This window comes from Ranitomeya variabilis, chromosome 2 (genome assembly GCF_051348905.1).
Source record: "Ranitomeya variabilis isolate aRanVar5 chromosome 2, aRanVar5.hap1, whole genome shotgun sequence".
NCBI classification, from domain to species: domain Eukaryota; kingdom Metazoa; phylum Chordata; class Amphibia; order Anura; family Dendrobatidae; genus Ranitomeya; species Ranitomeya variabilis.
In genome coordinates, this window is record NC_135233.1 from 569,320,894 (window position 1) to 569,323,292 (window position 2,399).

The following is a 2,399-nucleotide window of genomic DNA, read 5'->3' on the forward strand; positions in this document are numbered from 1 at the left end:
GTAAAGAGCAGCAGAGCAAGATAGAGATGCACACAGTTGTGCTACTTCTAGCTAGTCTTTAATTGCACCTCAGTTGTCATGATCTAGACCGGGTTTTGTATTCGGTCTTTCTTTCCAGGTCTGATCATGTCAAGGGTTAACTTTTCTCTGCCTCGTTTTGGCTTCTGGCTGGCTATTTCTCTTTACTGCATCCTGCAGGCTGTGTCAATTATAGTTCTGTCTATGGCATGAGCAGCTGACTGTTACACCCTGACTCCTTCTGCTCTTATTCCTGACTCAACCTGTGTCTGTTTTACCCTGATCCCTGTCCTGTCTGTGTGTCGCCTTTGTGTCTGGACTTCTTGGTACTTGAACTCTGCTTGGATCCTGACCTGCTTTTGTCTCTTGTCTTTGGCATATCCGCTCCTGACCGTTACTGATCCCCTGGCTAGTCAATGACCCTGAGTTTGCTTATTCCTTTGGTACTGCTCTACAGTCTTGGATTTGACCCAGTTTGTTTGACTTGTCTGCTGCCACCTGGTGGCAGCTTTGCTGCTGCATGGCAGGTCTGCTTCATCTGTGTGCATTCAAATAAATAAGGCAGCACTCTGTAGAGCCATAGCTTGCAAACATGAAATATGAAAATTGAATTGCATTACCGCACTAGAAATATGAAAAATTGAGAAAGCTTAGCACATAAATTGGCCAATTCATATGTACCTGGAAGCCACATTAAGGTGTTTCTCTTTTCCAGGTCCTAACAGTGCCAATCCGCTCTTAGAATACAGTCTTCATCTGTATGGGAACTTGTGGATCCTCTCTAAAACTAAAATCTATATCTCTGTGAAGGGGTAGGGTCCTTGTGTGATTAAAAAATGCCTGAGGCTGAGGTGGAGTGCTCAGTCAGAAGGCTAATGAATACAAATTTCAAAAAACTGACCGTCACATCCAAACATAGACCAGGTGTGAACAGGTGCTTACCTAGAGTCACCAACTCGTATATAATCAAATAAATAAGGCAGCAATTTGTTGCGACATAGCTTGGAAACATGAAATATGAAAATTAAATTGCATTACCGCACTAGAAATATGAAAAATTGAGAAAGCTTAGCACACAAATTGGCCAATTCATATGTACCTGGAAGCCACGTTAAGGCGTTTCTCTTTTCCAGGTCCTAACAGTGCCAATCCGCTCTTAGAATACAGTCTTCATCTGTATGGGAACTTGTGAATCCTCTCTTAAACTAAAATCTATATCTCTGTAGAGGGGTAGGGTCCTTGTGTGATTAAAAAATGCCTGAGGCTGAGGCGGAGTGCTCAGTCAGAAGGCTAATGAATACAAAATTCAAAAAACTGACCGTCACATCCAAACATAGACCAGGTGTGAACAGGTGCTTACCTAGAGTCACCAACTCGTATACAATCAAATAAATAAGGCAGCAATTTGTAGCGACATAGCTTGCAAACATGAAATATGAAAATTGAATTGCTATAAGCTTTCTCAATTTTTCATATTTCTAGTGCAGTAATGCAATTAAATTTTCATATTTCTTGTTTGCAAGTTATAGTGCTACAGAGTGCAGCCTTATATATTTGATTGTATGTGAGTTGGTGACTTTAGGAAAGCACCTCTTCACACCTAGTCTATGCTTGGATGTGACATCAGTTTTTTTACATTTGTATAAATCTGTGTGCATGACCTTTCTCCACTCTATCGCCACCTAGCTGAGCTAGCTTCTACCTGCTTTGCAGCAGCGTGCTGCATTCACAGCTATTCTTCTCAGTATGGATGTATAATATCCTTCAAGCTGCTGCTTCTGTTTGGGTGCTACATACAGACAGGAGAGCAGTATTCCCTCATGTCTCAGGGTAGTGTGTATGAGACATAATACCAGCTAGTTTCCTCTCTTTGGCTCAGAGACAATGGCAAATTATAGATTTGGTGGTGAAACATGCCAGATGCAAGTCATATAAAGTTACAGGTAGGGTTGAGCGACTTTCATTTTTTTAAGATCGAGTAGGGTTTTGGGAAACCCGATTTTGTCCAGAGTCGAGTCGAGTGCAGTCGGCCGATTATTATCGCTAAAAGTCGGGGATCGACCGAAACACGAAACCCAATGCAAGTCAATGGGGAAGCATAGTCGGCAGTGAGTGGAGGCCAGGAAAACACCTACAGTGCCCATTTTAATGCCAAAAACATCCATTCTTGTTTCTGAAGCTTGCCAATCTTAATTAACTGTATAATAATAGTTGGGCATAGGGAATTGGGGGAAAGTTGTGGGGGGAGTAGGGCTGGCTCAAGTTTTTCGTGGGCCCAGGAAATGCGGACTACGTCACGGCGGTGTTGCAGGGAAAGGTAAGTATTTAAAAGTTGCAAGTGCTGTGATCCTGAGCAAGCAGGGGGGGGCCCACTCGTTCGC